The sequence below is a fragment of the Cydia pomonella genome, chromosome 8, assembly GCF_033807575.1.
Source record: "Cydia pomonella isolate Wapato2018A chromosome 8, ilCydPomo1, whole genome shotgun sequence".
Classification (NCBI taxonomy): domain Eukaryota; kingdom Metazoa; phylum Arthropoda; class Insecta; order Lepidoptera; family Tortricidae; genus Cydia; species Cydia pomonella.
The window spans coordinates 6,494,168-6,517,824 of NC_084710.1; the positions used below are offsets into that span (position 1 = coordinate 6,494,168).

Genomic DNA, 23,657 nt, shown 5'->3' on the forward strand with positions numbered 1-23,657 from the left:
TTGCATACGGAACCTCGTTAACGACTGGGCCGGGTAGAGCCAGACTGTAGCGTTGTTAGATGCCAAAGGAATTTATAGCTTATTATACGCAGTTAGAGTAGATATTGAAATTAGAACCAAGAGGCCGGCTCCTCGCGTATGCGATCCGTTCCCGTACCTGCCTATTGTCTTCTATCGTATCTTGTGACGAGACAAGACAATTACAGGAGCGGAATTCGAACTATAAAAAACTCTTTGATTTCATAGTCATACATTTTTTATGATATAGGAGGTAAACGAGCAGACCAATCGCCTGATTGTAAGCAATTAGTGTCGCCCATGGACACCTGCAATACCAGAAGTGTCCGATGGGAATGGGTCAGGGAGTCAATGGATTTATTTATTTAGTCGTATGACATATTATAATTCTTGGTCGCTTTACAAATTTACAAATGCATAATTGATGAGAACTAAATGCAGCCCGAATAATTTGAAATTTTGCAATATCCACTGCAAGATGCTACGGGGACCGCTGAAACGGTGTAGAAAAAAGATTTATTACTTATGTTCACAATATGCCGCTTCTGCTGATTAATTTATTGGAAAACCTCGCAATTGACTTTGAAAATTCTATTAATATTTCTAAATCCTTTACGATTCATAGAAATCTCATTAATAATCTTCTCAGTAATTGCTAATCGATCGAAGTCTATAATCAGCCGCCATAGATCACGCCACGGTCGCGCACCGCTCTACCTTGCGTATGCGCCGGACGCCATGACACTTTGACTTCCGGTAGGAAAACCCCGCGAAAATGACTGTCATGGTTCAGTTCTTAGTTCGATTATTTATGTGTATTTTACGTATTTAAACTATTTAATATCTTTTCAATCCATTTTAAAGCTTTGACTACTCTAGTCAGCGAAGGGAAATAATATGCCTACGATACTTTTTGTAAACGACAAGTGTATGGATATCTCAAGGTTACGATGAAAGACAGGACTTATAATATAAGTACATTACAAGTTAAGAGGATACGGGAGCCGAGATTAAAATATTTTAGGTGAATATATCCGTCTCGCTAACGGAAGCGGCTCCTAAAACTATGTGCAATAAGGACAACGCCAGGTAGGCGAAAAATCCTACGTAAAAATCTCAAAAAACGATGTTTTGTACTCGATTGTTTGCTCCTCTAAAACTGTAACGAACTGTAAAATGTAACGAAATTTTGAGATCTAAATGGTAATGAAATTATTTGTGTCGGACTGTTTTGCTTTTAAGGCTAATTGATGTCAGTTTTGAATACCATGCTTCTCTTTGCGGCCTTGTAAATTTGGCCGTTTTTGCGAATATTTGAAGATTTGCCTTAAGAAACAAAAATATCAATAGCAAAACAGTCCGACACAGATATTACTAAATAATCTGTGTTGAAAAAATCATTGCTCTAGCTTCAAAAGCCACGGAGGAAACATTCGAGTACGTTTGTATGGAGAGATGACCACTCCTGTTGCCTCTTAATGGAGCATATTAACATGGAAAGCGCTCATATCATCATATACGAGTATCATTTGATATTTACCAGTCGCTCGGCCTATATAAGGCCTTGTTTTCCCTCTGGGTTTGAAGGTCAGATGGCAGGACCTTTCGTAAACCCTACATCAATTCTTGGGATTATTTGTCAAGCGGACCCCATGAGCCGTGGCAAAAATCCGGGACAACGCATGGAAGATGATGATGTAAAGTATATTACATTATGATTCCTTACGCGTGATACCTAGAGCTTAATAGGTATGTGTTGATTATTTAATGTAGATTATGGTTGCGTGGTGGTTAAATAACTATTATTATTAGAACGTGACAAGCACTATTTTATGTAATAGGGTGAATCAACTTTTTTTGTGTTATTATCTTGTCCGGTTGTCCAAGGGACAATACTGGTCCACTTATGTTCGAAAAGATGTTGTATGCCGTCCCAATAAGAAAGTCGGTTATAACTACCAAAATGCGTGTTTGATACATTTAATTACCATACAATCAGGATTTCAAGTCGTAAATCTCCTGGACAACTAATCTTATGTCCATGGCAACGAGTGACACAAAAAAATTGATTCACCTAATAGTAGGTATTATATTCATTAAAATATACGACAGGTGTCAAGTACCTAGAGGTAGACTAATAGTGCCAAGTTGGTGCAAACGTAGCGTGGTTGGAGTTTATAAGTTTTGTAAATAAATACTTCATGCCATACACAGCTAAACTATCGCCTGCGGTATTTACGGACCGATACGAACCTCAAACCTTAAGACGAAAGAGGAGGACCCGCGCGAAATGACACAATTTTTTGTATATCAACCACAGCTATAGGTACGTAGGGGACGTTTGATTATTAGAATTTTAAATTATTGTAGGAGTTAAAAGCATTTCAAATTCTGTATGATATCTGTTTTTCGCTCCAAATTTTTATATGGTTAATATACATCAAACTATGTAAAAACATTATTCAAAATGTCAATATCCAGAGAGGAAAATGGGGACTACGTTTGTAATGTTTGTCTGGAGAATCGTCCGTCCTCTTTCCTCTTAAGAGTCCGCAGCAAGCTCCGCCTAATTTCACCTTCCCGTACAAACGGAGTTTTGTTCTCATTTTAAAACTGCGTGTTAGATTGTAATGAAGCTTTGCACATACAATGACATGAGGTCTGTAATTAGTTTATATATAGCTACAGCTTATAAAACAAACGAAATTAAGCATGCCAAAACAAGTTTTGTATGAAAAAATTAAATTCGCTGTATTTTTAACTATGGTTTCTGAAGTTACATAAACTAATTACAGGCATAGATATACCTTATCCTATTGTAAGTACACAGTTTCAGAGTAATCTAGCTAATCGTTTTAAAATGAGAGCGTAACTACGTTTTTATGGATAACCGAGCTTGCTGCGGACTCAAAGAAAAGAGCGTACTCCATTTTAAAGGCCGGTAACCACCCGGTAACGTACATACAACCCCTCTGCAACAGCCGGTGTCCATGGGCGATAGTAATTACTTACCTTCAGATCATTCGTGTACTCGTTTGCCTCCTATATCTTATATTACTTAATAAATTATATTTGTAGGTATATGTGGAAAACGGATTAAAAAAAGCTCTTTCAATGCATGCACCATCATTTCGCACACTAATGTAGAATGACATAAATTTGTCAATAGACTAATAAAGCAATCATGTCTTCTAGGGTTGGCCCTTGTAATGTGTCAATATTTTTGTAAGAAATGTGATCGACACAGAATTTTTAACAGAAACAAGATATATAATTTCTTATAATGTGGTGTATTTAGCAATGAGTGCTTAAATTCTCAATCAATACGCCACAGACATTCTCATCATCATTCTCTTCAGAAGATCAACTCAGAGATATATAATCTTGGCATTATCGTCAAAAAAACCGGGCAAGTGCGAGTCGGACTCGCGCACGAAGGGTTCCGTACCACTATTTATAAAAACGGCAAAAAAAATATGTTTGTTGTATGGGAGCCCCCATTAAATATAGCGGCAATAGAAATACATCATCTGTTAAAATTTCAACTGTCTAGCTATCACCGTTCATGAGATACAGGTTTGGTGACAGACGGACGGACGGACAGCGAAGTCTCAGTAATAGGGTCCCGTTTGACCCTTTGGTTACGGAACCCTAAAAAAGATAGATAAATGAACATTTTACAAATGATCAAGTCTATTTTAAGAAAAAAACTTGCGCAGCTAAAAGATGTTGATATAAACTTTAGCCAGTTTTTTTCCGGGACCACGAAGACAATGACGTCTTATAAACGTCAGTGGTAATGTTAAAGCTTATTCATATAATAATGTGTACAAATAGTGAAAGTTTAAATCATTGTTCAATTCTAGATGTTCATACATATACTTACACATTGTAAATTGTAACCACACCTATTCCCGCAGAGGTAGGCCGAGATTGCTACGAACCTGGCAACTTGATAGTCAGAGACGTCAAATTGTGACGCAACATCAATTCATATTATAGTTTTTCAAATGTAGCAACCCTATATTCAAAGTCAACCAAGTCAACAGTCGTCCTCGTGTAAATCGTGAATTCGCAATGTCAATATTGTGTTCAATATCAAAGAGAGTCCTGACTGTCTTGTTTGACTGGGTGTACTAATCATATACAAGTACTTTGTTTATTCGGACACTGTACAATCAGTAATATACCTACCTACTGAACTGACAATTTGTGTAAAAATTTGGTAAAAGGTCCCGTTTTGTTGATTCTAGTTTCCGAGTTACGGGCAGTTCAGTGAAAACTGGCAAAACTTATACTTTCAAAAATCTATGCCTTTGATTGCATCGCTAAGTTTAACTAATTTATTTTAGTTCATTTTAATTTTAATGTTTATATGGACTCTGTCTGAAATTTTTTTTTTTTATTATTATTATTTTAAGTTACTACTCAAAGTTTTAGGGTTTAGGGTCCCACTAAGTTTATACCATACCCAAAATACTTACCTATTTAAACTTATCGTTAGGTGCACGAGTTCACGCTAACGCAAGACGGGACATTTAAAAATACATGTCTCATACAATACAGCGATCTTTAATATTTTGGCAATAAATTTTATCAGTTTGACATGACAGTTGGCTAACGAGCGTTATAGATTTGCAGTGAAACCTGTTGACTGAATTTGGTCATGGCAAAAAATAATCATTAAAGTTCGATTGATATTCAGTCCTAATTATTTTGTTTCAGGTAATAACTAACGGGACTTTTAATATGTGAATTTCGGAGAGCCTCTTGTAACTGATACTACAATGCTGCATGCCGTCGCCATACATTTTGACAAGGAGATATTTGCAACGTATCACATCAAAAAAGAAAATGGTCATTTTGGTGGTTATAGTACTGGTAGTCTTGCCCAACCGGTGACTTTTAACAGGGTAAGTTTTAACAGGACTTAAAATGATTAACACAAAAAAGGTACAATGATTAACATACTTGTATGTATGTGTATTGTATGCTCCTATAAATTGTTGACTAAGAAGACTTATCAGCGGAGTGACTTCACTACTAATGAAAACTCCACTATTCCTAATACAACCGCCTAAGGCCCAGCCCTAGAAGAAAAAAATCCAAAATTTGCCAGTGAAACTCGAACCTTCAGGTAGAAAATAGAATTGATTTTGCTTTGTTCATTAATTTAACGAAACAAAACTTTGATTGATAATGATTTAATTTTCATCGAACATAATATGTACTTACTATATGTAGGATCGTAAGCTTTGCAAGGGCCCTACAAATGTTACAAAGTTTTATTATGGTCGCATAAAACTTTATAAAAATAAGACACATAAGATGAAAGCACAGAAAAAAATGTTCTCGATTTGTGCAGAGTTTGCAAGTTACTTATTAAGACCGAAAGTAGTATTTCCTTACCCAACCCTGTAAGTAATAAATGTGGCTAAAGCTTCATAAGCATAAAGCACCCTTCTCTGCGGAAAGCCTCAAATAATCATCATCGTTCGCTTGCCCTTATCCCATTCATTTGGGGTCGGCGCAGCATGTCTTTTTCTACCATATCTTTCTGTCACCCGTCATCTCATCGTTCACTCGCGTTCGTTTCATGTCATCTCTCACACAATCCATCCACCTTTTCCTAGGTTTTCCTCTCCCATTCCATCCCTCCACATTCATTCGTAATACCTTTCTCGTCACGTGACTTTCATCCCTCCGCATCACATGCCCATACCACGCTAGGCGATTCGCTCTTACTATTTTACTAAGCCACAAATAATATCAGTCCATAATATGCGCAGTATACAGTACTTTTCTCACCGACTCGTTAAGTAATGTTGATCACATCGTGATCGCTTGCTTAGATGTCTTCTTTTTACATCTCAAACATTTAATTAGAACTTCAGTAAGAATTTATGATACGCGATCGTTTCCTGGTGACTGTTATGAATTTCAGTAAACAGTCACGTTGCTCTTGTTTTTATCCTCCTAACGTCCTACAATAAAAAATTACAATTCAATCCATAAATTTCCATAATGCATCATATCAGTTTAAAATAGTACATTACGATACAAGTGCGAAAAATAGGAAATTCGAAACGAGTGGCGATAAATTAAAACACGACCGAAGGGAGTGTTTTAAATCGACACGAGTTGCGAATTACCTATTCGCACATGTATCGTACAACGTTTTACAGTACATATGGCCCTTTAAATGTTCGACACAGTAACATAATATGCTACTTCTCGCACTAGTGCTATAAAGTAGCCCCATATGTACTGTAAAAAGTGTTTTGATTTAAAATTAAACGCTAAGTACTACATTAGGTGGCGCTTATTGCAAAAACGCGAAAACTCCGACCTTCTTCATATAATTCCTGGCCGTTTCTAATAAATTTAGTGCATATTTGAGCTTATTTTGAATTTAAATTTTTATGGAATATTCGAAAAAGAAAAGATTGAAGTTGTTTTTTGGGCAGATGGTTTTGGGAATTTTGAGTGAAAAAGTCGTTTGTGTTCCCGGGTCGTTTTTAACCAGTTTGCGGAAGGCAGACATATAGTTTAAACGATCAAAATAGTGATTTTGGTGAACATTGTAAAAATTAAATTTTATACAGGTTGTGACACAAAATAGTTTTTTTTTTTATAAATAGGGATAAATTATGCGTGTTCTGCAAAATATCTTGTTTTACAGCAACTTATAATATTATTAAGTGCCCTTTTTTTAACAATTACTAAAAAATTCAATTCTGATAGCATACTTTGCTAGCAGAATTTTGAAGAATTGTAATTGCTCATTTGGATTTTTTTAATGCACATCTATTCGGATACTGTATTATCTATATGTTATTGGAGTAAAAGAGAAAGATGCCCGCAATTTGCAAACATCGGTGTTCGCGGTAGTACCTCAGATGCGCAGACGCTGATTCGATCCCAGACTTTGGCCACTTTTCCCCAGCAATTCAATGGCAATCGAAGTAATAAGTCGTCATATTTACGCAACAAAAAAAAAATACCTTATGCAACATCTCTTTCCGCATCGGATTTAAGTATAAAATAAGAATGCATATTAAATTGCACATAATGCGTATTATTGTACCTAGGTACTCACGAAGTTGCAACCTGTATTTAATAAGATTGGATCGTCCTTAAAGCTACTTGATTATATTTCCTATGAATGATTACAATAAAAGGAAAATGAGAAAACGCACGAAGTGCAACCAGTTTCATGATTTTATCAGGTATCCTAGAAATACATAGGTACATAAATTAAAATAATTATCATGTGCTTAAGGCCAATTACGTCAAATCTATTTAACGGAAACATTAGTAAGGAATAGACTATTGTAATCACCGTGTTAAATATGTTGAGATTTTCCATGTCACGACGTATAGAATGACGGGTATGTGTGACTATCGTAAATAAAAAATGTGTGTCGGCGGCCGATCGTAAGATCAGGTTTAATGTGACTACCGTCAAAACATTACACAGGAACTTTACGATCTGCCTGATTTTTCAATCTGGCGCTGACATATGTATAAAATAATAACAATACACATAATAACTATATGGTAGTCACAGTACACACCTTTGAGGGGCGTATTTAAATATTTAAGACCCCGGGTCAATTACATTCGCCGCCCCATTATGTGATTATTGTATTTCAAATGAAATACATGTTATTGTTACATTAAGGAAAAAAACACTGTTTTGCCGCTCTTTGTAGCCTGCCGCCCCGGGCCATACCCCCCTTGGCCCTAGGGCAAATAAACCCCTAGGTCAGTCGAATAAATAATTTACCTCTCCACTGAGGCAGCGATGAGAGAAGACGTGCGGGAATCAACCAATAGCATTGGTTGTAAACTAGCGGAGCGGAGAAGAGAACCAATGCTATTGATTGACTCCTGAACGTCTCTTCTAATCTCCGCTCATCTCTGCTTCAGTGGAAAGACAGTTTAAATCGTAATATTACGCACATACTAGTTATAGAGGTCCTAGTATAGAGAGATACTTGGTATAAAGGTAGTAACCCCATGCACCGTGGCAAAAGGCCGGGACATCGCGAGAAAGATGAGTGACGATGCCACACTTCCAAGCGTCAATCGTATGGACAAAGTAAAAAAAAAAACAAAACAAAACATTATTTAATTTACATAGTTATTGTTCCATTAATTTAATAAGTATATAAGAGAATGATTCCCCATTACAACAACGCTGACTAACAGAAGATAATCGCATTTTACACGACAGGATAAAGGTTGTTAGCTGAAGCAACGAACCGCGCCGTAAGACCGTCGTCCACACGTGGCTTACATTCATGAGATATTAAGCTTAAGCCACATCCACATGGTCCTAACTACACGGCAGTACCTAGAAGCTATCAGTAATAATTTCTCTGGTCAGGCTTATTTGCAGGACTACCACAATCAGATCACTGTATGTGTCTTAAAGTGCCTTACAACGGCCCGATTCAAACAATGATTACAAGAAGTCACAGCGGTACGATATCGATCTGTCAGTGTCAAAAGAAACTTTATTGCTTGAACAAATGTCATTTTTGACACTGACAGATCGGTATCGTACCGCTCTGATTTCTTAGAAGCATTATTTGAATCGGGCCGTACGTACATATCAGGCATCGGTGGGACACTCCTACATTTTCCTACTAATGTGAACCCCAGTATAAGTCATATAATTTATATTGGATACAGCAGTAACATTGAAAAAGTAACGCTGCTGCTGTCGTGTAAATAAATAAATAAGATTTCATTATGTACGTATGTAAGTATATGTAAATAAAATATTTTTAAAAACACAACTTAAAAATAGCTGTAAATATACACAACAAATAAATAATTAACATCTGTCGAAAGCATTTGGAAAATAACAAATTTAATAGAATTATTATCTAACATAGATTACGGTAGGAAATTTGTATAGAAAATTTTGTCTGCATATTGTTTTTTAATGATTAACTTCAAGTTATAAATCTTCCGCTAAGGAATTCTACGTATTACGAGTAATCAAATTTATCAAAAGTGGAGATTTTTTTACATGTACGGAAAGTCTCACCAGATCTAGATCTAAGTATTTAATAATTTGTATACTATTTATTTCCCACGTTTTACAGTCGAAATTTTACCTTAAAACCACTTATTTGCACGATCACTATCTTTTGCCAATACAGCCTCAGTCTTAATTTCACTAAACCCTTTTATAAATTACTGGTCATCAGTCCGTAAGTCGACGGTCACGAGGCCAAGTATTCTCTTTCATTCCGTGAGCGTTGATAAATCAACTTCTTTGGCTATCCACTCTTACTTGACCTGTTCGAATAGTGACAACTACGTATGATCGGAAAACTATTATACTGGTTATCCTATATCTTAGACTCGTCCGAGCGCGGTATGTGATTGTAACGACCCCCCAGTTTGCATGATCCTTAAAGATAATTTTCTTATTAACTCGTCTGGACGGGTGCGGCATTTTTTAAACAATCTGCTTTGCTTGTTTATCTTTAAGTCGGGGCGCGATTTGTGATTCTTTTTTGACAGGTCGTGATATTGCAAATATTATGAATGTGACATCGTCGTCATGTTGCGAAATTGTCGTAAGTACCTATGTCTATCTTTTAACCGGGATGACCGGTCTGGCCTGGTGGGTAGTGACACTAGTGACCCTGCCTATAAAGCCGATGGTCCCGGGTTCAAATCCCTGTATTTATGTATGTACGTTTGTATATCTTCGCCTAGTACCCATAGTACAAGATTTGCTTAGTTTGGGGCTAGGGGGCCGATTTTTTAATTTTGGCCGCTCGATTTTAATAAAATCAACTACTAGGCATTTAAATTCTACTAATAGAATTGAAAACGAGTGCTGGTCAATACCACTCGATTACCTTATTTTAATGACTGATGCCTTCGAGCAACGCCGGGAAGACAGACGGCATTCGTTCTATTTCCCCTCTGCCGAAGCATAGGTACAACTGTACCTATGGCGGTGCATGTTGTGACTCGTCCATACACAAAAAGAGATCGAGATGTGCAAAATTTGTCTTTGACGTATTTGATGATTTTCTATGTATTTGTATCATTACAGATTGGATTTTGTATGTAGTGAGTGAGTAGTGCGACTGTGTGCACGTTTCCCCCCCGCAAAAATGGCGGAACGATTTGTACGGTGAGATATCGCTTGGGCTCCTCCCTTCCGACGTTTCGGAAGCCGGTGTTGCTAGTGCATATCATATATATAGGAAGTTTATATTGTATCTTTTCTCAAAACGAATGATACTTCCAACTTCTAAATAGGTATGTAGGTACATATTAAGGTAAAAGTATATAGAGTAACGTTAAAATTAGGCGTGATGGTAGCATCTATTGTGTCAACAACGATAATCAAAATGAGTCAAATCTCACTGTTGCACGGTCTCAGAAGCTGACATAATATTATTGTCGTTATCAATACGATCAGCGTAACTAAACACGTCTGCGGGGCTACCTACAAAAGTATATTACGTGAGCTACTATATTCATATTCAATGAACAAAACGTGTTGTCCATAAAAAACTGTGTTCCGATTGATGCGATATACGACGTATGAGACAAAAAATCCATTACATATGTTAATTATTTCTCAACAGGTATCAAATGGCCCGTAAATAAAAAAAAACACGTGCAAATAATTTATAGCTGAGATTTAATGAGCCATTTATTTAGACTCTCATAGTCTATTTTAGAAGTTTTTGCAATATTACAATTGATTTTGAAATTCAAATTCGTTTTATTGTTCATTAAGCGTTTTACTGAGTAACTAATAAATATATTTTAATAGATTAATCTACGTTTATCCTGCCCCATCATGCATAAAACTGTAGGTATTCTCCCAATAAATTCCAAGTTCAAAGTTAGGTACACGTATTTTGAATGTCAATGTTGGCGGCCGATCGTAAGATCAGGCAGATCGTAAATTTCCTAAGCATATCATGAAACGTGAAAATCTTTGTGCCGTTCTCTGAGTCGACGGAGCCCCGCTATGCGAGGCTCCTGTTTCTGGACATGTTGCTCTTCGGGCATCTGAAGCAACCCAACGAACCTATCCTACCTATCTATTGGTTTAATGTGCCTACCGTCAAAACATTAAACAGGAACATTACGATCTGCCTGATGCTAATGCTGCCCTGCATTGACATTAAAATATAATGCAATAGAGTCCGTCTCAGTCTAAGAGAGAGTTATATTTTCATAGAAATTTCATATTAATGATGTCATTGCCATACATTATCATTACTAATGCCATGCAGACTTGGAAAGTCAGCTTTATCCGACTCTAAAATGTTATGGGGCAATCTGACACAAATTGACCTAGCCCCACAAGCTAAGCTAAGTATTGGAGCGGATTGGAGCCATAAGGTACCTTTTCTGTGAAACGCCACATATATTAATACTTACTTAGTCACAATCCATTACTCAGGAACAATATTCATGATATACCCTGCAATCCCAACCAGGCCAGAAGGCCGTTAAAACTTAAAACACATTATGTAGTTTAATCAATATTTATTTTATTTTATTTTACTCTAATACTCCAGGTTGCCAGAGCTCAACGAGGGTGAGGAGTGTTAGGGTCGGCAACGCGCATGTAACTCCTCTGTAGTTGCAGACGTCCATAGGCTACGGAGACTGCTTACCATCAGGCGGGCCGTATGCTTGCACCGACGTAGTATAAAAAAAATGTCTACCAATATTGTCTGTAACGAATGATTTATGATTTACGTCAAATTTCATCCGAATATTACACGGCCATCGCCATTATCACCATTGATGTCCCACGAATTAAAAAAAAAAACCATGACGTAGTAAATTAACAACAGAAATAACTTTTTGAAGATATAATGTGAGGGAAGCTGGTGGACGAGTTTTGAATAACCAGTTTCACTGATTCGACATTAAGCTAGATTATAGACAAGTTATTAATGAAGACGATCAATCTCCATGTAAAATACGCCATATGTAAATGGCGCGATTTAGCAAGGACCATAATTTTATATCCGCAACGCAGGCTTCGTCAGGTGAACACAAACTCATAATCAGGGCTATAACCACAAAAATCGAAGTTTGTCAATTGCGGGCATTTTTCTTTGTCAGTCGAATTACGTCTTAGTGAGAATAAAAGAGAAAAATCCCCGCAATTTGCGAATTTCGATTTTCGCGGTCGGTCCTCAGCTACGAACTGCGTCACAATACAATACAACGGTAAAATCACAGCAAGGTCTCGGTATTATCACTACGCCTTATACAGTCCTCCGCCGTGTCTGTCTGTATGTTCGCGATAAACTCAAAAACTACTGAACGTATTTTCATGCGGCTTTCACCTGTCAATAGACTAATTCTTGAGGAAGGTTTAAGTGTATAATTTAAGGTTTTGTGTAAATAGGTTGAAATATGACGATGTTTGCTAATTATGTCAGAATAAAATCACGCTTTACTATATACCCGTGTGAAGCCGGGGCGGGTCGCCACTGATATTTATTTGTATATTTATAAGGCGATAATATCGCTATTGGTATAGGTGGTGTACTAGTATATATGCACATTTCAAACAAAAGCCAATACGAAAAACATATAAGTATTCGGCCAATACAAATCTCAATCATAAATATATATGTACTAGGAATTTACATTTCACTATGTCACGTCAGCTATAATAATGTATGTATGTATGTATGTATATACTTTATTGTGCATAGAAATAATAACACAAAAAACACAGTAACAGATTAAATTAAATACAACAAAGGCGAACTTATCCCTGTATGATCGTCAATAATAATGGCGATCACATTAAAACTATCAGTTTTTATTATTTACATGTCTTTGGTTCCGTGAGTTTTCTTAAATCAGTATAAAAGAAGACAATAACAGACAAATAACAATACAGAGGAAATAACGGAACGGTTACATGTAACAGGAAAATTAAGGTCAAGAACTCGATCAGAGCAAACGAGAAATTAATTGATTCTACGTCAGAATCAGTTATTAACTAATTATTCTAAAATCAGGATCCAATTACATCTAAGCCAGTGTACAATGGTTACCTCGGCAAGTGACTTGTTTTGGCAATTGAGAATTTATTTAGAAAATCTGACGTGAAAACGAAGTGAAAAATTTGTATTAAAAGTAGTGACCTTACGAGTACATTGTGAATGAAAACTAAAAATAAAACTTACTTATGATTCTTTTTTGGTAATTAACATTGCGGATAGGTCACCAGTCTCCTTTTGACAGGTAATACAAACAAAATAAACGATAATAACAATCTTGTTTGGTTTACACATTTTGAATAAAACATACAAAAGCTGCCCCATATAAGGTTATTTCAAGTCTAAACGTCTAGCAAAAAAAAAAGCTATTTGTATCGTACCAAGCTAGTCTTAGTACGTCATAAAACTTTTTAACAAAAAATAAAACCAACTTCAAAAATTACCAAAAGCGCCAGACATGCACCTATAACATTTGAAGAGTTCCCTCGATTTCTCCAAGATCCCGTCATCAGACCCCGACTTGGTGTCAACGGGACCATCTCGGGGTTATACCCGTTCGATTGAAAAAAAATTGAAAATCGGTTCATGATTCTCGGAGATATTGAGTAACATACATAAAAAAAAAATTAAAAAAAATCAGTCGAATTGAGAACCTCCTCCTTTTTTGAAGTCGGTTAATAAAATAACCCAGCTCGGTTCTCCTGAAGGGACTTTCTACAAGTCGCTTCCCTGATAGAGCCTACTCGCTTTTATTTTACTCAGCATAAAAAAAGATACCATCTATAAAAAAAGCAAAGGAAAAAATCTGCCCCCCGGGGCCTCGGGTTAAGGCTGCCCCTGCTAAGCTCTTTTAAACTACTATCGTTGGTATGTTAGTAAATACATGAGTCGCTAGGGTTAGGGACACTATTCCAAATATGTCTTAAATCTTTTTAATATGTACAATTACAATTGGACAAACAGGTATTAGGCATAAAACAAATTATTCACTACAAAAAAAAAATACCTTATCAAGTCTACTGTCCGTGAGTAGCTTCTCAGGGGTTGCAAGCTGCAAACAGGTCTCTAATTATCTATCTTACTAATATGTACAACTGTAAAAACAAATTAAAAACGCAAAAGAAAAGCTGCCTGTCCTTACTATGTCCTTTCAAACAGCAACCAAGTTCACGTGGCTCACGAGGGTTGCAGACAGTTTTCCTCACCGTGAAAATGCTCGCAATTACCATTGTAAACAATAGCAGAAGACTCGCCCGCCATTCGCGCGGCGATCTCCGTGCGGACCGCACGCGCGCGACGCCAGGTTCGTACCGACAGTAATGTGCCTTATCAAGTGTTCTTCACCTTTTTACGCATTGTTCGAACGGGATGCACTTATCTTGATGCTGTAGGGCCGAGTGTGATAAACAATACCCTTATCGTTTCCTTCGATGATCTTGCACTTGACATTGTCGCCGGTAAACGCGCGAATTTGAATCAATTGACGTGTGTCCAGATTTTGCTTAAATAAACGACAAAAATATCCTGAAATCTCAGTGGCAGTGCTATTTAACTGGTATGAATATTCATGTCCCACGTACATACGGAAAACGCTTATTTATCTGCAGTTATTGTTCTATGATCATTGTTATGGAGATCAGAGATGTAAAGAACATGCCCAGTTCCACATAAACAGTACAAAATGAGTAGAGATTAGCGGAAATAACAATTCAACTCAACATTCAATTGCGTCGCGTTTAATGTGTTTTTCTAGAGTTCTCTTTACACTTTACAAAGTGGAGTAAGTTTTTTTAATTTGTTTGTTTTTCATTTGTTTTCGTTTGCCGTTTTCAAGGATTGTCTATGCCTGCGCGCGCGTCGTTTTCCGGGCCGGCTCGTCACGTGCTTCGATCGCTCGCGATACTTACAGGGGCACTGTCATGCCATTTTAACCACTATCGTTCAATAATTTGTTCTACCTATTGTTAAGTAATTAATGAGACGACCTTTAGACTGGCAAAGTAAATTAGGCTTCAGGGTGTCCATTTTCTTAAGATTGAATATAAAAGTAACTATCTTTGTTCCCAGGCACTAAGCTATAATTCTATTAAAAAATAAAATAGCGACCATGGTTTTTCATTAAGTTAGTACAAGGTTAGTATAACTATCGAAGTTAATAAATTGATTACCATTAACAATGTCTACGTAACTACATTATTTTACAAGTATATTATTTTATAACTGAAAGAAATCGGAAACAACCGTACTTACGTTGACTGGTACATTTGATACCCAACGTCAACGTCTTATCGTGAAGAAAAATAGAAATCAGTATTTACACGTATTTTTACAACTGCAGATAAACAAGATAAATAGGTACCTACATAAAAACTACATACTATTAAACATACAAGTATTTCATAATTTTTTTAGAATACAAAGCACATGATTATTAAAATAAAAATGAAAAATTGTTTAAATTTGTATTCTTATCACGCTTTATCTTTTCGCGGTAAGAAAATAAAGCACAAGGTTGCTATAAACCGTCTTTTTTATTTGTATAGTCATTCACATTTAAATTAACTTTATCATCCAAAATTTGATGAAGATAGATTTAAATACACGAAAGTGCAACACGAACAGTTGTTATGAAAAATTAATCGAGCTTAACCATCAAACCAAAAGGCAGTGTTGTAAATTCATAACTACCAAACAGTGTTACAAATCCAGTTTTAATGATCAGTAATGCTAAGTGACTTGTGATCGGTGGTCGTGACAGTGCAGTGTGGTGATGATACAATCATAGTTCCTAGCCGTGGACTCGAGGCACTCTGGAGCGCGACACGTATGAGGTGTCAGTTGTCGTCCAGCTGACAACAGATGTTACCGATAACGATAGCGGTAAGTGTATATTTACTATGGGATCTATGTCTATGTACAGTCACTTAAAAATCTGTTCTACAGCGGGTATGCAAAGATATTTACACAAATCGTACCATGGTAAACTTGCGCATATGCCATTTTTCCGTTTGTATAATTTGACTTAAACTTGTTGATGTAAGGTGTAAACATTCACCAAAATCCAAGTGTGTGCCACGGAGGGGACAACAAACTCTAGCGTCTTTGAAAAAAAATGTCTTTAGATTTTAATTAACCACAATCAACAGCAACTATTATCGACAACTATGAAGTAACTATTTTGAAGCGTTATACTTTGTAACATTAAACTATCATCGGTATATTTAACTTTTGGCGATCTGTCTGGTCTAGCCGGTAGTAATACTAGTGACCCTACAAATGAAGCCGATGGTCCTGGGTTCAAATCCCTGTAAGGACATTTGCGTGATGAGCATGAATATTTGTTCTTTAAAAAGCTGCACGACAAATACGCATACTGCTATAGTTCAGCCTTTTGGTGAGCACTTTAATAACTTCCGACACCGTGACGAACGGCGGTCTGGCCTAGTGAATAGTGTCCTATGAAGCCAATGGTCCTGGTTACGAATCCCGGTAAGGGCATCATTTATTTGTGTAATGAACACAGATATCTGTTCCTGAGTCATGGGCGTTTTCTATGTACATATATATATATATATATATATTTGTATTTATCTATACAAGTATGTATATCTTCGCCTAGTTCCCAAGCTCGTACTTTGCTTAGTTTGGGGCTAGGTTGATTTAATATTTATTTATTTAACATAAGTCTAAAAATATAAATTAGTCGTAATATCAAACCATATGAACATTAAACTATGGTTTGATTTTAAGCGTTGTCACAATCCTTTTATTGTGTCATTGTTCGAACGTTTTAGGCTTACAGATGATTATAAGGCACGATAAAAGAGGCTTATTCACTACGATACCAATGTTATTACGCTCCAAAGCAAGCCATACATATGTACGTACTTAAGTTGACGCATTTCGTTAGATCACACACTTTTTTCTATCTATCGTCATTAGTCGCTTTTATGACCACCATTTCCTCGAACCCTATATTGTTTGCTAAAAGACAAAGTAGATTTTGCTGTACAAAAAAAGGATGATTCACATCACATCCATATATAAAATAAATTTTAATTTAAACCATATTTATTTTTCCTCCTCCTCCGAGGCCTGGAAGCCAAGAAAATTTAGGTCACTGCGACAGAGGAGTAAGTTTATTTCTATGTTTAGTCTTTCATAGATTTTCCTATAAAGTAAGGACGACATAATTATGTATATTGGTTACTAGCAGTCCCGACGAACTTCGTAAGGCAGTCAATGAATGTATTTTCAATTGCTTAGCCGTAGCTGAGCTTTCTGATTAGGCGCAAGAAGAAATAAATTTAAAGATTTGCCGACACGTGAACATGCCCCGTACGACCATGAGGAAAACTTCATCATATTTTTGTGATTTTTTTCCGATATTTTAATAGCTATTCTGCTAATCGGGGCAAAGACAAATCCAACAAATCAGAGATCAGTGTGAATTCATATGTTATAAATGGCGTAGCTAATCCGACTTTCTTCCTTATATCAATCGTAGTGGCGTAATTTGCAATTACCTATATTCCATTTTCCTAAACTAAATAGGTACTGAAAAAACTAACAATATTGTACATTAGAGTTTGATAGATCGTGTTATTCACGACGACGCGCGCCTTGACTCGTATTGTCATCTTATTAAAGGTTAGATTTGGCAAATCTGCGCGTCATCGTGGATGACACGTACTAGAATAATGATAAAGTATTGTAATATCACTGGTTAGTCTGAAAGACCATCTTGACAGTCTTGCGAGAGCTCTTGGTAAGCTAAATATACATCGAACATAAACTTTGCATACTTCAACTTTTTCAACATATCTTAAGCGACTTTTTTAGCTATTTCACTGCCATCTTATTTTTAGGCGGGAGGAATATGCCTAAATAATATTGCCATACCAAGGATCATATATTGTTCATAGCTTTCACCAGTGGGGTGACAATGAACCTTTCGGGTTCACATGGCTACGTTCGGCTCAGCGTTGTAACGAGCAATTATTGGGGTTGGCTATAATAATAACTTGACGTTCCTTTGCGTCACAACCACCGATAAGATAATGTGTGTCATTTGGTCTTATATATAGTCTGTGGCGTTGCTTGACGTTGACAGCGCACCAATGATTCGTCCCTGAATTGCTGTCAAACATGGGCTTTGTAAAAAAAGTCATTTCTGTATGGTAATATTATTACTTATTCTTATCTATGCTAAAGCCCATATTCACACCGAGACCGTAATGTGTCAAATCATCGCATGCACAACAAACTCATCCGTGAAATTGACGTACGTGTAATTGACATACGGCGTACAGAGAAGCTGTGGGACATACATTACCCATGACTAAATGCAGCAAATTTATAGAAATAATGTGAATGTGTTGCGGTATTTAATTGTGTACTCTATTAATAACAGAACATACGCATAAAACATGAGCACGTACTAGTTGAGCGGTAAAAAATTAAGTACATTGTTTTCAGTTTTTGTATGCCTTACAAAGAATAGTTAGCATAATTGAATTTAAACTATCATGAGTCAGAACAACACTAAACTAATTTTACGGTTTAACTCACTCGCGCGACACGTTTCGGAGAGCCGAAGATGTGGTACACTGCGCCCTGGCATTGTGACCGCTGCTCAATGCTTATACATTGTTAGTGCTTGAAAATAGAGACCTAAGCTCTCCGAAACATGTTACGCACGTGACTAAGACAAGCGAGTTAAACTTTAAACTTAGTTAATTTTTAGCATGTTCAAAATTGTTAGCATGTCCGACCGAAAACAATCCAAAATATTGAAAAAGAAGTGTATCAGGTTCAGGTGCTCCCATGGCACGCAAATAACAAGTGCAGGTGGCCAATTCTAACGTACAATAGGCTAGATGACAATTTTTTATTGATGATATCAATCGTTCAGGTTCGTTTTTAGAATCAAACGTCTATATGGGACCCATTGCATTAAAGCAATACAAAAGTCAGAAGACTCCGACAGTCGTACTTCACTCGCTCCCAACAAAACGATAAGCAAACGATAAGTTAAGTTTGAACGCGGCTTCTGATTGTAACACCGGGAGGCCGATTTTAATTCAACAACTTCTTATACTTTTAAACTGGTTTTAAAACGACCTTGACGATCGTCTTAGTGATTGGCGCGCATCTCAAACACCACTTCATTTCGCATGCATCAATTAGCGTGAGTGATCTCAGTGTTGCCAGGTGAGAGGAAGAGAATTATCATATTTGATACACCATTAAAAATAATGTACGCCTATAAAAAAGGCATTACTCCAAAAATTTCTTACAAATTAAGCTTAAATTTCCAATATATAATGAATAAAAATGGTTTTATCTTTGTGTATATTTGTGATAGAACCCAACGGTTTACAGGAAATTTCGACATTTTTGACTTACACCAAGAAGCCGCAAACTCAAAAGGTGCTAATTTTAGCTTATTTATCAAGGAAAAATCATATTTTGGTTTAAATACTAGACTTTTTAGGTGGCATCATCCAAGGGCTGAAATTATCGTAATGTTGCGTACGATAATCCTCTTTGGAACGTACCTACATCGTACCGAAGCCGAAATTATCGTACATGTACGATAATTATCGTAAGCATGGCAACACTAAGTGATCTTCAAAGTCGAATCAAAATAAGATCAAAACCGTGACAAGATGTTAAATCAGAATCGAGCCCCGGGTAGCGTGCGCTCGCGCAAGTGTCATGCATCACCTCGTCACGCTCGCCGCGGCCTTGGGAAGGTCCAATTTGAAATGGTATCGGACGTTACATGTGACACGCTCACGGCGGTGTCATCGTTGTGTTTTATGGGTGTAATGCATGACATATTGTGTTACTTTTTTAAATCTGTCAAGTATAGTACCAATACGAAATTATAAGGTACCTACTAACAAATAAGCTGCCGAGATTTTCAAAGACATTTAAAAAATAACGTTATATATAAAATAAGAAAACTTAATATATTTTTTTTGTTTTAATTTACCTACCCAACAAAAAATAAATTATTAACGTATCTAAATATAATCATCAAGTGCATTTAACTGACAACATGTTAAACACTTTCTCTTGTGTCAACAAACGTCTTAAATATCAAAAGTCTACACCTTGACATTGGCAGAATCCACCTTGCTAAAATTGGCGAGGAGTAAAAGCCATTTAGGAAAAAAACGTCTTAAATATCATAATCAACGTGTCATTTGATTTATTAACGTAAAGTAGCCAGTTAAGAGTAGGGTCAAAAAGGTAAAAAAAATCTGTTCAATGAGGTGTCATTTAATTAAAGCCTGACCTATATACCTAAATTTTTCATACTAAACTGAACTGAAAGAATAGACGCGCCCTCTTGACAATGATCATATATTTCTGGTCGGGCTTTACCTACCTCATTATTAGGGTGTTTATACGGAGCAGTTTTCCAATTTTCTCCAAAAAAAAAACATAATGAAACCTATAATGTTTCGTACTTAAATATAATCCAGGAGCAGAGTACTATAAAATTATTGCTATAAAATATTAGTAGCTAATTTGTTAGCACCTTATATAAGTAAATTACTCCTTTCATATTTTCAGACGGGCCATTTTAGTACGAGTAAATGTTGTTTTTATTGATTCAGAGTTGAATAAAGTATTCGTTCATTATGGTAGTTACAAATAGTGTCCCTATTTTTTCAAGCCGCTGTATAACTTAAATCACACATTTTGAATAACGTTCGTTTTTATCGGTACCGTAATACAACTTAATTTTGAATGATATTGACATACACATATATAAAAAATACTATCACTCTCTAATTCAGTATTCGGTTAAAATAAAATTGATATGCATCCACACGGATCACATACTCGTATCCTTCAATCTCTTTAGTTCATGATCAATGTCAGAGGAAGGCATTATGTCCCCCTCGCAACTCCCTCGTTGATTCGTTAACTTTGTAGCCTGGGTTTCCATGGCCGGATATATCCAGACACATGACATATTTAGAAGCCATCAAACCTTACAATAACAAAAATAGAACTAGTAGTCTGTTTAAAAATGCAAATAAGTTCTAAGTTAATAAATACATCTTGCCATACTTTGCCTGTTATACGTTGCAGGTACCCGTAGCTTGACACTGATAACCATCAATCGTTTTATTTCAAAATTCCTAACCGATAACGGCAAATGGTTGTTTGAATTACAGGTTTGTAATGTGTATTTACAGAATTTACTTCCAAATTGAATTATGTTACTCTCGACTACATATTATTTGTCCTAAAATCAAGGTTTACCTTGAACTTAAACTTACCTACAAAATAATAATTACTTAAGTCATTGTTGCAGGTTCCTAAAATAACTCTGTATTTACATTTCTTCATTTATTAATGGAAATGAGCGTAGGGCAACCCGGTACCTCTCTTTAGCGGCTTGAAGGCCGATTTAAAATAGCAATGGAACAGCCCGTACGCTAGTAAAATGCTAAAATGTACTCATGCTTTCATTGCCTTCTAAAAGCTCTTCAACTATGCTCTACTATTTTTTTCATAAAATCTGATTAAGTATAAAGTTTTACATTACTTTTGTAACATTCTTAGCTAAAACTTTAACATTCTATAACTTTTCATTTAGCTTTAAGAGATAAATAGCTATGCGATCCTAACGAGTTTCCACTAACTAAATCTTAGCAAATCACTTTGCTTTTGATGTCGATCGCTTCAGCTACCTACTATTGGACAGATTTCTAATTGCGTTGAATATTGTAAGTAAACGAGTATTTATTTTTATATACAAGTAATTCCGTGATCCACCTAATCGCGTGGTATTCCTTAAAACAGTCGAAAGTATACCTGGGTAGGTCAGGTCAGCGATCAATCTTTTATTTGTACTTCCGTGCCGTGCACAACTTCGCTTCATTTATTTTTGCTAAGTTATAAGTATTAAAAGTTGTTTTTTTTTATGTTGTGCATATCATACGTTGGTCGACATACTTCGGAGTGTATACTAACAATATATTTAAGAAATCGATTAATAAGATAATCAATGACTTATCTTAACTGTACTTTATACTCAAGATGATTCATACATCAATATGTTGACATAAGTATTAAGTGATGTAGTTACATACATAGAATTACACACATGAATAATTTGAAAAATACTATATCTTAATATAGTAATTTGAAGATGTTTTGATGCTTTCTCGCCAAATAACTAAATAAAAAGGAGTGCTTAATTCTACATAAATGTCGTACTTAGCGCAAAGTGCGACTTTCCCTAGATATTTGCTGTTTGATTTTGTACGGGCCATTTCGCAGCACACCTCGATTTCTACGTTTGCGTTTCGCTCCAGGTTCTTTGATGTTTATAGGCGGTAAATTTTACGACACTATGCCGCCATTAGTTGGGTTCACAATAGGGTATTATTTTGATGTATCTTTTACTAGTAAATGTGGCGGTTTCTTAAATTGCTAACGTGACTATAACTTTCTTGATAATGCAAGACACTTATGTGTATAAATGAACTATTTTATTTATATAAACCCTTTATACTCACTTTTTTTACCCACTCTTAATTGTGAATTAAATAACAAAAGCGTATAAATACGTACGTAACTATTCATTAAGTATATGATCATATATTATTTATAATCACATCGTTAATATATTAATTGCGTGTACACACATGAATAATTACATTATTCCATATATTGAATATATATTATTTATTGAAAAATATGATTAAAAAAAATAGTAAGTATGTGAATACGGGGCATCAATATATCGGTCTGAATACGGAGATATCACTATAGTATTTCTATATAATCATTACTTTGCATGAATATGTAAAACACAATCTATCACTTAAATACAATATCAGGTTGCTTATAAACAATTGGATTTTTTATTTATTGAAGAATATGATTAAAAAAATACTATGTGAATACGGTGATATCACTATCTCTGTCAAAGTATTTCTGACAAAGTTGCGTTCGAACGTGTACACGAAAGGAATTACATTCGCTAAATACAATTATAATCATTAATTTATTATCAAGTACATATAAACAAGGTGTATTCAAGTGTTTTATTAAATTGTTATTCATTAGTTTGCTTGCTTGTTTGCTAGTCTGTTGATAGCAGGTGCAACAAAGTCTTATCTTTTAAATGAAAGGCACTCAAACGGCCCGACTGCACTTTGATTCAGTAGCGCTACTCATGTAAACACTCATGCCGTTATTCATAAAAATCATATACGTCCATCAAACATATTTTAGTTAAAATGCTATAAAAATTAGTTATTTGTTGGTTAGATGTCTCCTTCAAATTGTAAGCATGAAGTTTAGTGTAACCATACTAAAAACTGTTATTTCGTTAAAACAAAGAATTACGCCGCGATTCGTACTTTAAGATACGTAAAATATTAGGAGGCTTGGCAAGGAACCGCGTTACGGCTAGCAACGTATGGGTTGTTCGTCTCATAAATTAACTTTAAATGAATGTCTAAACAATTCGTTGTTAAAAAATATTGATATTTAGTTTTAGCGTAAACTCTGACTGAGACAGCTGTACGGAGTGGTGGCCGGTTTCGGATGAAAGAAGCCCCTGGCGTCCGTTGG

At 35.8% G+C, this 23,657-nt stretch overlaps 1 protein-coding gene across 3 annotated transcripts in view; it reads left to right on the top strand.

The window, feature by feature from the left end:
* The window catches only part of LOC133520442 (uncharacterized), a 307,562-nt gene that overhangs the window by 88,682 nt on the left and 195,223 nt on the right, over positions 1-23,657 (top strand). The window contains exon 1 of one of the 3 annotated variants that reach the window (XM_061854858.1): positions 15,674-15,926. The exons of the other annotated variants lie outside the window; for them this stretch is intronic. The gene's annotated coding sequence lies outside the window, so the exon portion shown is untranslated. Of the gene's footprint in view, positions 1-15,673; positions 15,927-23,657 lie in introns of those variants that run through there. 3 annotated transcript variants of the gene reach the window in all.